At 33.2% G+C, this 12582-nt stretch overlaps 1 protein-coding gene across 17 annotated transcripts in view; it reads right to left on the bottom strand.

Moving 5' to 3' along the window:
• The window catches only part of LOC127846658 (uncharacterized), a 195282-nt gene extending 192406 nt beyond the window's left edge, over positions 1-2876 (bottom strand). For 15 of the 17 annotated variants that reach the window (XR_008033599.1, XR_008033600.1, XM_052378107.1 and 12 more), the window contains exon 1: positions 2515-2868. The gene's annotated coding sequence lies outside the window, so the exon portion shown is untranslated. Of the gene's footprint in view, positions 1-2514 lie in introns of all 17 variants that reach the window. The other 2 variants (XM_052378100.1, XM_052378098.1) reach the window with 2 other exon arrangements.
• Between the last annotated feature and the right edge of the window lie 9706 nt (positions 2877-12582).

Raw genomic sequence — 12582 nt, 5'->3', positions numbered from 1 at the left:
CTGCCTAAATGTTTCAAAATTAATTATTTTAAAGCGGGTATATACGATCTTGTCAAATATTTATTTATTAATATAAAATGTGTAAAAAACTTATTATACATATATTTCAATATAAACTAAAATAAAAGTTAAGAAGAACATGTGTCGAAAAATGCTGAATAAGCCAGATATTTAATTATGAAATCGAAAAAGGCTGTACAGCCGAATTCGCCAGCATGTATATCATGCATGTACGATGTGAATCTAAATTTAGTTTAACGGTTCATTTGAAATTCCTGCAGCGATATCGATTCATACGACACACAAACACTTACTAAAAAGACAAATGCATCGGTTATTGTAGGAAAATAATTGCGAATTATCTTCGTCACAATCGGCTCGGGGCGCTAATTTGTATTTGCTGTATTTTATGAAATTCGTCTTAAATGTATCTTTTTTCTTGCATATTGTGTGTTATTATAACATATTTGTATCAATATTTTACAATTCAGCACATATAAAAATCGTATATACCCGCTTTAACATAGAATCACACCAATTTACATCATTTGAAATGGAAAAAGAAATATAAAACATCAGAAAAAAAATTATCTCACTTAATTTGTTAAACAGTGTTATATATGGTCATTTGGACATGTCATACATCAGCTTCTGTTGTTAAACGTTTTCTGTTAGTGGTGGATGGTCATTTGGACATGTCATACATCAGCCTGTTGTTAAAACGTTTTCTGTTAGTGGTGGATTATTTCCAGGATCAATTAAATTATAGTTTTTCACGCCTATTTCCTGACAGAAACGCCCATATAATTACCACCATCCATTCTAGTTGCTGAAATAACATAAAGCATATTTTTTACAAACTATTAAATACAAACCAACACATACATGTCACTATCTTTAAATGTCCGAGTTTTAACATATCCGGAATATAATACATCGAGTGAAGGATATACTTTTTATTTCAGAAATTGTTGGTTTCTAAATCAAATTATATCCTTCCAAGGTCATTATAATAATGGAACTATTAAACAGAAATGCTCACAAATACCTGTAGAAAAAAGTGTTTATGTATTTTTGTGGAGAAATAAATGCTTTTGCCAGCCCTATCGCCTATGGTTTTGATTAAAGAAATAGCGGCCCTAATAATCATCATAATTATTGATCGTCGTGGCAGTTTGTCCCAGTGTTACTTATTTTTTTTTGCTATAATATAATATCATAAATGAGCCATTAATCCGATAATAACCCCCATAAAACTTGACAATGGCAGTAAAAACACCGTTTGTAACACTTACACGCTTCAGTGATTTAAATATGCTCTCTGCACTGTAGGTCGCTTACATCGTCAAAAATCAATATTTACAACTGACAGACGCTGGCCGCTAATGTCACGTGCTTTCGATTGGCAGTACATTTTCGGATAAGATTTGACCGGGGTTTTTTAATTCGCCGCTTTTAAAAAATTGGTGCCACTTTAGAAAATTCAAATGGTCAATCAAGACAAAGTGGTTCTATAAATTTAGGGTTCCCGGAGGACCACCCAGCTGGAAAGAACTGGTGGTCCTCGCCAAAATCTGGGTGCCTCGGGTCCCCGGACCACCGTTAGTGTCGAGGCCTGGGTTACGTGTCTTTTGTTTACGTCAATACAACATCAACAACAACATCTTCAAATAAAATAAACATTTTAATTAACCAACAAATAAAAACAAACACATTCTATTAATCTATAGGAATATCTATTATAACATATAAAATAAAGAATATTTTTCTTGTTGTTTTTGTTATTGAAGTGAAAGTACATGGCAGATTCGCAGTGAATAAAAAACGGGACGATTGCACGTTACGGGTACATAAAAAAGAATGGAAAAGCGTACAATTGTATCGTTGCTAAGCGCCCAATACCTAACACCTAACGCAACACCTAACATTCCTTTTTATCCTATATATTTCTTTAGTATCGGGAGCTACCGCCCCCAAACCCCCGCTTTGTCGATAGTGGTAAACAACTGCGTACCGGTAGAGTGCAATCTAGCCTAAAAAACAACAACAACACGCAATGGATCGGACGATGAGTGGAAAGTGTTGAATAATTGTGAATTAAGAGAAAGGTAGTTCACGGTAAGCAGTGTTCGTAGTTTCTCTCATCGACCTTTAGATTATTATACCATGGGTCCATGTTGGGTACCCTGTTTTTCAAGTAATTTCCCTTGTTAACTGGAAAATGGGCGGGTCCGGGGTCTGCTGAGTTTCATTCCTGTAGTCTTTATACTATATAGGGGTATTTTTTTATTTAGCAATTAGATTAGCTTTATAGATAGAAATTCAAACTCCTGTGCCCCAATATAGCCCAGTGTAGTGACAACTTTGTAAATTATGCGAAAGTAAGAGGCGACAACTTTTTAAAGCCCAGAGGGAACCCTGAGAACAGTTAATGAACTAGGAAGTGTTATATTTATGACATATATCACAATTAGAAATAATCAAACCAACACATTTTAGAACAATAAAACTTACCAAATACATATTTAAAAATAATAGACTATATTATAGAGCACTTTAAATGCAGATGATCATCATCAGTTTATTTTATAATCCAATAAAAACGAATCCATGCAATGACTAATGAATCATAGGTCATTTTATCAATAATGTTGATGACTTTATAAAACCTTGGTCAGATATAGGTTTTATAACAAATAGCATAAGCCATAACGTATCAGAAACTTTTAAATAAGATATACCCATATAACGTAGAAACAATGTGTGACATTCGGCTTTTCAGACATAAATCAAGAAAAAGTTAAAACGTCAATATCGTTTTTTGGAGTTCTCTTTTGCTCTTTCAACCCGATAGATGGCGACAAAAGGGTCACTGGAAATACCACTCTGTATCAGCAGACGATTTATCACTCAGGATCAGCAGACGATTTATTCAATAAATTGATATACCGGATTTCTGAGATTGTAGATTGATCACGTTTTGGGAAGTACCGGAAAAACAGCAATCTACCGGAAGGTATCTAACTTACACACTATTCTGGTGCCCGTGGTGTGGGCAGGTAATCCAGACAAAAAAATTAATTATAACTATTAAAGCAGTTCTAACAAAAAATACGAAATGAAGAAAAAAATAAGTAAGAAATTACACAATTAACCCATTCAGCCCTAGTGTCTTAAATATGCGCCCAATAATCTACAGTGGAGTTCCTAGCGTCGTATATATGCGTCCAATAATCTACAGTGTAGTTCCTAATGTGGTATATATGAGTCCAATAATCTACGTTGTGAATTCATAGCGTTTCGATAATACAACATTTTGTATGTATTTCTGAATGAATAAAATACGCCTGTTTCAATTGGTATTCAAAAGAGAGTTATTTATTTTCAGTCAATTTTGCAACCTCAGAAAATTATTGTTACAAATACTTTCTCAATCTGGAAATTTATTTTGCCTATCTATTTCTGGCTAAAACATCTAAAAATACGACGAAAATATGAACACATTTCAAGTACTGGTAATTAGTTGATTTTTTAATGAGTTTAGTTATTTTTATTCAATTTAATTGTATAAAGTTCTAGTATAAGCACATTTAGTTGCTGTCATATTATGGTTGTTAAGTTTGTTTATTTCATAAAATTACTTGCAATTAAAACAAAATGTGCTTACTATGTATCGATGTTTTTTTGGTATTATAAACAATATCATATGATGTTTTATGTCTTTAAATAATTTAATAATTGTTATCTTAAAAGAATCTTATATGATTATTTTATATTTGTTAAAAACAGTTTGTATTTGTAAAATGTGTATATTTAAATAATAATGGCAAAGACCTTTAACATACAGTCTGTAGGTCTTTAATAATATTAATATGGTAATTGATACATTATTTTTGAAATAATTCCATGGGATTTATTTGATTTTTATTAGATATGCAATATTTTTACATTTTTATATGTAACCATTATTCATTTTCTTTGTTGGCAATAAAATAAGAAAATGCCATATAATGAGTCAAGAAAATAAAAATACGTTACCTTAAAACACCCTATCATATGTCACAACCCTAGCAATAAACAGGTAATCTGTCCGGCATTCATAGCTACCCAGGGTACTGATTAAGGCGGTATTATTGAATGACGATGTGTAAGAATAATTATGCCAAATGCAGTCAGCTATTTGTGTACATAATCGCCACCAAGATCCTGCTATTAAAATGCGGTGTGCAACACAATAAGTGTGACATTGGTCGTAGGGATATTAGTCTTGCATGTGCCTCAATGCCTTATTTATAACACTGAAAAATAACATCATGGCATTCAAAATATCTTGATGTATGGTGGAATCTTAACATAGTAAGGAATATTTAATAAAAAATGTTGTAAGCTCGTCCTCAGAGTTTGACCATGAACCTTGAGACAAGAATCGTGTCTGTGAGGCTGTGACACACATCCAGATAATTGTGAACAAGTGTAGAAAAATATTACAGAATCCATTTATGCATAGTGAGGTAATGGCTAAAATATGGGTAATCCATTAAATTGGTGATATTTGAACTCCATTTGCATTCGCAATTTGACGTGCATCATCCTCTCATCCATATATACACTAATACAAAGTTTCAATAAAGTTTTCAAAAGCGCTTCCAAGATGTTTCTCCAGACACAAGTGTGCTTATTTTTAAGTCAAAAAGCCCTAACTCCGTTATTTGCAAGGGGTTTCTGACGGCATTTGATGGCATCATCCTCTAGAACCAAGTTTCAATACCATAAATTGGCGCAAGCATTTCCGAAATATGGCCCGGACACAATTTCCAGACGGACGGACATTTCCAAGTCAAAAGGGCCATCACTCTGTCATTTGCAAATGCATTGTGACCGCATTTAACGTGCATCATTTTCGTATACATATACTTACTCATACTAGTATATCTTTGATGAAATCAGTCCACGCAGGTCTTGTTCCGGACGGACGGACGCCAAAATATCCCGCCATCGACGGCGGGGATAATTAATCACATTCCCTGACTGTATGTACATGTAGTTACAATATGTTTACGTTACACCGTAAGACGGCGACCATAAAATGCATATTTGTCAGCTTGAACTTGCAATTACTTCATTATGCTATGTTAAGTTAATTTTAAGTTTTACGAGATTTTATGTTGTCCTTTATTTCAGTAAAATCATTCATGACACAGGTAGGTGTCCTAAATTATTCTGACCAAGGAGTTTTGGAAGAACTGTGTTGGGCGACTCCAGGGAAGTTGCTTATTTACTCAATAAAAGATTAGTGACTTTGTAGACCGCTGTCATTGACATGCCATTTTATGTTTTTTGTAAGGTTCGTCTGCCCACTAGTGATACACAGTGCCGTTGTATTATAATTTATAACAACTGTGTTAAGAGAAGGCTCTGGGCAACGCGGACTTTCATCAATTTTGCCTCAAACAACAGCAGCTCCATCGCTATGCTATAAGTCACCATCATTAACCTATGTCGGTGCGCAAAGCGCCAAATTCAATTTTGAATGAATGCCTGTGTTTTCATCCTCATCTTCATAGTTATGTGTTTCATCATCATTGTTTTAACTCCTCACGGCAAGTAACGGTCACAAATACAATCTCAAGTAAAACCCTTGCAGATCTTGAAGGATTCTCATCTCATTAAACCTTTCCTTCCTTGTTACAAGACTGACATGTATATATAAGCACTGACCTTTTTAAAGACGGATGCTTATACCCTTAAATTTCGAACCAACATGCTTCAACAGATAAACACTTACCCGATAGAATTGTAACAATAAGATTACAAGCACTTTTGGCAACTCCACCAATAATCAGTGTATATAACAATGCTTATTTAACCTCGGGTTTATCATGTATGCATATATGCAAGTGATCAAATGATTTCAAGTGTGAAGTATCCGAAGTGAAACTGCTTGAAAATAAGAAATAACACTTGAACTGAACATGAAGAAGAAATGGGCTATTGTGCCAAGAAGATATCCCTATTAAAAAGAGGATATTTGTTGGATTCGATGGATTATCGATTTTAATTCACGAGTGATCATAGAAAATAAGATTTTTACAAGTGGAGCAGCCACTCCACTATTAATAATAACGTAATTTCACAGTAAACAGTGAAAATTATCGATAATTTTCACTGTTAAATTTCACTGTTTGAAACAGTGAAATTATCAGTTTTGATTCACTGATATTTCTCTATAAACCACCGGAAAGCCTAAAATAAAATACTTGTATTTGTTTCTCCGAAAAATAAGTGGATAAATTGATAGATAATAGGAATTCTTGGCGTCAGGTGTCGTTTGGTATCAGTCATCTCCATTCCCGTGTCACTGGACGTCCGTGTCACATATCCTTGTGATCGGTCTGTGTACAGCATGGCTTTGGTTGGTGACACTCATTTCCTCTGACCAATATGACACACTGTGGCCTTGGATGTGGTACCAAAGATTTGCGATTATGGATGATTCGTCAAAGGTTTATAATAATATTTATAATAATATCAAGTATTCATATTACTAAGATAACGGAACGCGCGCGTGACTGAAACTTTGTAAACACATTTTATGTTGAGACGACAAACAAGTAAATAAGTACATATACATAATGAACAATAACACAAAAGTGCTATGCAATCAGAGGTGACAAAGCTGCAGATGCAACAAATCTTAAGTTAACCCATTTATGCCTAGTGGACTCTCCCATCCTTCTAAATTTGATTAATTAATTTCCAAAATTAGGCCTGTCTAGTATATGTATTTCTATATTTAGAATATTTCCTTAAGAAATTCCTTTATGTAAACAGCACAGACCAAGATGAGACGCCGCATCATGCGGCGTCTCATCTGGGTCTACGCTGTTTGCCAAGGCCTTTTTTTATAGACGCTAGGCTTAAAGGGGCCTTTTCACAGATTTTGGCATTTTTTAACTTATTCATTAAATGCTTTATATCGATAAATGTAAACATTGGATCGTAAAAGCTCCAGTAAAAAATCAAGAATAAAATTAAAAAAATGAAAAGAACATTGCCCGGACCAGGTTTCGAACCAGTGACGCCTGGAGTCCTGCCTGAAGTAAAAACGCTTTAGCCTACTGAGCTATTCCGCCGAGTACACATGCTGTACGTATTTTATACCTTATATAAGCAATCTTCGTAGTTTCACAAAATTTAACGACAAAAACAGAACTCTCCAAATCATTCAATCGTTTCGCGTTGCAACGCTTTATAATTTTTAGGTTTTAAAATCGTCAAAAGATGCATATATAGGCTCTATTAGACCATGGTAAATGTTCAGTATTACTGTTTCCTCACAAATATCATAACTAAAACGAAAATTTGCGAATCTGAAACAACTTTTTTCAATTTTGTCAATTTACCAAAGCGTGAAAAGATCCCTTTAAATGGGTGAACCGTGTAATAGTAGTCAATGCCATGCAAAGCAATTAGGCTTGTAAAGTGGAAAATGTCTCTACCTTTGATGTACAGATGTTAAAATGGCTCTAACTTAATACACAGACTTTGAAGCTCATGCAAATGTATAAATACATTGTTCTGTTTTTAATTTAACTATTATACGAAATTTTCTGTATGTAAAGTCTCCAGTGTAAAATATACTCTTAAAGCTGAAAATATTTCGTTTGTTGATATAAATGAATTACAAGCAATATTAAATCTTTTTGGGATAAAATATATCAGCGCAATACAAGAAAAATATGCATTATGTCAACATACACTTAAAGTGTACATACTATGTGTAAAATGAAAAGAAAGCTGCCTTTTTTACTACATGACTTTGTTACATCATTGAATCAGGTATACACTTTAAGCGTTTCACAATTGTATTTAATTTTTGTGATGGCGAAAAATAAATAAGAAAGAGAAAAAATACATTTTCCAGTATGTATACACAATTAAAGTATGTATAACTTGTTATATTGATATTCTTCTTGAGTTATCATATTCAAACCTTGTGTATTTCTTGGCTCGTGTTATGCTTGGAACGCATTTTATCATTTTACACTATATGCATACAGCTTAAAAACAGGCATTAGTTATGGCTAAATCAGACATTGTTGAATATCCAAGAAGAAATCAATGGTCAATGGTCTTAATCATGAAATGAAACGATTGTCCTGATAACATATTGTCAAAAATTGCGTTAGATATCTGACATTCCCAGAATAAATTTTCTAAATTTTCCACGCTGTTTTGGCTAAATGAACATAATATAATCGATAACATTTTTTGTCATAATTTTATCTATTGTTAACATGTATAATTTGATGTTTTTTTCAATATTTACAATTTTATCAAGGTTTTGTTCAACGGCGATCAACTGGCTTTTCTTTGCAGACTCAACATTTATTATTTAATACTTTGTGGAATATTTGAAACTAATCTCGAAAGTAAAAAAACTTTATTTCTTCAGAATAATAACGGAATGCACGTGTGACGGGAACGCTTTAGCCATGAACTCATAAACTACATTGTTACCGAAGGTCATCAAACAATGACATTTGTACGTGTGAATAAAAGCAACGTTCGTACACTATAGACCAGTTCATTGTTATTGTTTTGAATCCTGATTTTCGCGCATGCGCAATGCACTGGTAGGCAAAAGCACTGCTTACAGCAAACGCAAAGCATATTGATAACGAGACTTGTTTAGTCAATATATCGAAAAGAAACTAAAAAAAAACAACACCTATAAAATAATATTTAAAAAAAATATTAAGTGCCAAAAGAATGCATTAACACATTTATTTGCATTTCAAAAGAACGCGTCATTAGCATCAAAGTAATTAAGATTGTCTGAAGACTGAACGACAGACAATTCGACACAACAAAGAGCTCTATGCATTAGCCGTATTATTATTTGCAGAAAAGCTTCAATAAAAATAATGATACATCTAATTATAAAATTATAATTATCAATTGCATGCTTAAACTAGAGTAATAAAAAAATAGCGATAGAATGTGTCAGTGTTTCATTGAAAATAAACGTACTACAAAGCCCTATTAAAAGCGAAGTTCATGACAGTATTTACATGTAATTTTAATTTAGATGGGTGTTGTTCAGAGAATCACTTGAGGAATATTAACATACAACTGAAGAACACAACCTCACATGATGCAAATAGAACTGTGTATTTATGTTTATTGTAAACACATTTAACACACACACATTAACACACACACACAACATAATATATATATATATATATATATATATATATATATATATATATATATATATATATATATATATATATATATATATATATATATATATGTATTTTTTTTTCATTATTATTTACCCCCATTGATGTCAAGCGTAATTTCTTGTTGTTATGATGTATTTCGTGAACATTAAATTTGTACAATATGTAACATATCTAATTTAAGCAACTGTTAAGTATGTCGGCGGTAAATTTATTCAACCAAATGCCTAGTTACTTAATACTACCAGAATGAAGACATAGTGGCATCATCAATTGCGTTTAATGACCAGACTGTCATCTGCCACCTAGTGTGGTTTATGACACCATGTTGTTAGTTAGGTCTGGACAATATCTGATCAAAACGAGATAATCGGATTATGCATAACAAAGGGGCAATTAAACACCGGAATACAAAGGCTTAAACGATTTTAAGATTGATGCATAACATAACATAACATATCTTTATTCCGGCATAAAATAGCACAATGCATACTTATAGCCAACAAAAGAATTATAGCGTGAAAAGTGAAAGGAACATGAAATATTACAAACATTAATCTGAAAAGGTTTTACATAGATGTAATTGCCGTGCAAGCAAAATTTGCATAGTACAATAACAACAAACATGTATTTCTATGTAGGTGACTTAGAATTTCAAACAAAATAGACAATATTTATTGCGACAAAATGTTGCTGTATAAATATAAAATGAGTTACAAATAGTTCATTACACATATCGATTAAAGCTATTTTTGCGTTAAACGCAATATGATCTTAAGAAAAATATATAAGTTAGTTGCACATATCAATGACGGCTTAATTATAAATAATAACTTTATGATTTAGCGTACTGCAAACAATCAAATGAAAACTACTGCATGTAATTTAATTAAATGTTTATTTAATGTGTAAACATGTTAGTTTTCCCGGACCAGGGTATAGGTCCCTGCCCAGAGAAATACCGTTATTATTAATTTGTAAATGTTTGTTATTTGGAATTGATCTATTTATTCATTGTGTTCAATCTTATTAGTTTCAGTAACGTAGAACAACTTGTTGGCATGTTGAAAAATAAAATCAAAATATAATCGTTTAAATATAACCGATCACGCTCTATTTCTCCCCATTGATTGTATCTTTCTTTTGCCTACCAAATTAGTCCGTATGTAGGTTACAATACACTAAATGATCGCTTCATGTAGGGCTGTACTCTCTAAAAAAATATCATAGTTGACAGGAAGGCATGTTTTACACTTTTTACCATTATTCAGGTGTTATCTTGCGGAGATAATGGTAGGGCATGAATAGGTGTTCACTACTGAATCCCTGAAATATGATACACTTGAAGACTATAGTAAACCATTGCACTAGAAAAGGTTACATTCCAATAAGAAACGGCCGAAAAAAAAAAGTTGCAAAAACAGTCGATTTTGATTTGTGTCAAGTTCTTTCTTGCATTGTACATGACATATCTTTTTTATTGCATAAATCGATTCCGCTTAGAATGGCCTTCAAGAAAAGGTATGGTTATGGGGGTCTCTATGTGCAAAATGTTGCATTTATTTTCGCTCAAAGTTGTCGCTTTTACATTGAATTATATAGGGAAACTATTTGGTGTATTATGACCTGTAAACACGCAGGTGCGCGTGACGTCACGCGTGAACTGGTCTATTTCCAGTCACCGACAAAAATCTCTTTTTTTTTTGGTTAGTCGATCTGCTGATTTTGTAACCGATTACCTCGAACGTTCCTTTAAAGCAATAAAATATACCAAGCTTTCCATAAGATTAGTAAAAACATATATCAATATAAGTCATACAAGGTTTCACGTTGTTACATCTTTTTTATTCAAAGAAGACGGTATGTTAAAATTGGCCGTGTTACTCATTCAATAATATAAAGAGAAACATATGAGATTATTGTGTATCTCTGTTTATTATATGTGTCATTTTCACTTGGCAGGCTGAAAAATTAATAATGAGAGGTAAAGCTTACATAAAATAAGAAAACAATTGCCACAAGAATTGAAAGTGGAGTTAGCGTATAGACGCATATGGTGTCCAGTGCATTACTGATGTCAGGCCATTTAATTACTTCTTAATCAGGGTTTTGTTCATCGGCCACAACCTCGCTTTTCTTTTCAGACTCAATATTTATTATTTTAATCCCATCCCTATGAATTTCATCACTTGTCCAGATACGATTTTCCTTGGTTTTACAACAAAATGCAAAACTAGACAATTTAAAGTTATAGTTCTATAGTTTTTATTTCATCAGATCTGTGGTAAAGCATTAAGTTTAAAATAGCAAGTATAAGTGCCATAATACTGAACATCACAAGTAGGAAAACGAACACGGCCATAAGTGATGGTGGCGTAGCTGTTTTGGGAATTACGTCAGAAACTATGTCGAGAAACGTGATTGCAAATCCAACTCTTTCTCCAGACTCGGCGGGCAGCAAAAACACCATTACGCTGGAAATTCCAAGGACCGTAATCGGCAATATCAATGTCAGGACGTAAAACGTTGTCTCTCGTTTAAGCTTGAACGAATATCTGATTACACTAAAATTCAGTCGCGTAAGGGTCGTTGCCGAAAGTCCCTCCAGTGTCCATTCGTTTTTTGGAATATAATTGCTCTTGTCAAACATCAAATGATGTAATTGCGACTTATCAGCTTTAAAGTCAGCGTGAATCAACTCTATATTGCATGTCTGTTTATCAAACGGCCAAAACTTCATATTGAATCTACATGAGCTTTCCCATACTTCACCAGGCACCCACTCAGCATTGAAGTTCGCGTTTACTTGTATGCGTTGACGATAGCCTCCGGCCACTGTAAACTTTAATGGTGTTGCCAGCACAAGACTAGGGTGCCAAATGTCCTTTTCTTTGAAATTTACATTTGGTATATTGCTGTAATTTGCTGGATCCCATGTCATTTTTTCGTCAGTCCACAAACACATAGGTGTAAATACAGCTTGAATGAGCCCGATCACTGGATCAAGTTTTGGAATAAAAAAACAATCCGAGGGCGATGTTTACGTTTACGATTGTCGTCGAATTCTTGACTGGCACGGTATCCGGGTTGTAGCCGTCTTAAAGATTCGCCTTCAATTTGTTGGTCGCTTCATATGTCATTCCATTAAAAGTCGAAAATTCAGTAAGTGTGCACATGCAAAGCAATATTATTTTAACAATCATTTTCTTAATGTAACAGGTTAATGGGAAATAGTCAGCTAACAACAGCTTACATTTACAATCCAATTCGTTTGACCGCAATAATTTGTTAGACAAGTGTAAGTATCCATTCTGAATTAATGTTTTAAAAACAA

The sequence above is a fragment of the Dreissena polymorpha genome, chromosome 9 (genome assembly GCF_020536995.1).
Source record: "Dreissena polymorpha isolate Duluth1 chromosome 9, UMN_Dpol_1.0, whole genome shotgun sequence".
NCBI classification, from domain to species: domain Eukaryota; kingdom Metazoa; phylum Mollusca; class Bivalvia; order Myida; family Dreissenidae; genus Dreissena; species Dreissena polymorpha.
Note: the sequence above shows the minus strand (reverse complement) of the source record. Positions and strands in the feature narration are given on the sequence as shown.